Raw genomic sequence first — 1,122 nt, forward strand, 5'->3', positions numbered from 1 at the left:
TCCTTTTGCAGAAATGGCTGCTTCAATGCGGCGTGGCATGGAGGCAATCAGCCTGTGGCACTGCTGAGGTGTTATAGAGGCCCAGGATGCTTCGATAGCACCCTTTAAGCTCATCCAGAGTGTTGGGTCTTGTGTCTCTCAACTTTCTCTTCACAATATCCCACAGATTCTCTCTGGGGTTCAGGTCAGGAGAGTTGGCAGGCCAATTGAGCACAGTAATACCATGGTCAGTAAACCATTTACCAGTGGTTTTGGCACTGTGAGCAGGTGCCAGGTTGTACTGAAAAATGAAATCTTCATCTCCATAAAGCTTTTCAGCAGATGGAAGCATGAAGTGCTCCAAAATCTAAAAGCTAGCTGCATTGACCCTGCCCTTGATAAAACACAGTGGACCAACCAGCAGCTGACATGGCACCCCAGACCATCACTGACTGTGGGTACTTGACACTGGACTTCAGGCATTTTAGCATTTCCTTCTCCCCAGTCTTCCTCCAGACTCTGGATCCTTGATTTCTGAATGACATACAAAATTTGCCTTCATCCAAAAAAAGTACTTTGGATCACTGAGCAACAGTCCAGTGCTGCTTCACTGTAGCCCAGGTCAGGCGCTTCTGCTGCTGTTTCTGGTTCAAAAGTGGCTTGACCTGGGGAATGAGGCACCTGTAGCCCATTTCCTGCACAAGCCTGTGCACGGTGGCTCTGGAAGTTTGTACTCCAGACTCAGTCCACTGCTTCTGCAGGTCCCCCAAGGTCTGGAATTGGCCCTTCTCCAAAATCTTCCTCAGGGTCCGGCCACCTCTTCTCATTGTGCAGCGTTTTCTGCCACAATTTTTCCTTCCCACAGACTTCTCACTGAGGTGCCTTGATACAGCACTCTGGGAACAGCCTATTCATTCAGAAATGTCTTTCTGTGTCTTACCCTCTTGAGGGTGTCAGTGATGGCCTTCTGGACAGCAGTCAGGTCAGCAGTCTGACCCGTGATTGCGGTTTTGAGTAATAAACCAGACTGGGAGTTTTTAAAAGCCTCAGGAATCTTTTGCAGGTGTTTAGAGCTAATTTGTTGATTCAGATGATTAGGTTAATAAGTCATTTAGAGAACCCTTTCATGATATGCTAATTTTT

Source organism: Austrofundulus limnaeus, unplaced genomic scaffold, assembly GCF_001266775.1.
Source record: "Austrofundulus limnaeus strain Quisiro unplaced genomic scaffold, Austrofundulus_limnaeus-1.0 Scaffold1915, whole genome shotgun sequence".
Classification (NCBI taxonomy): Eukaryota; Metazoa; Chordata; class Actinopteri; order Cyprinodontiformes; family Rivulidae; genus Austrofundulus; species Austrofundulus limnaeus.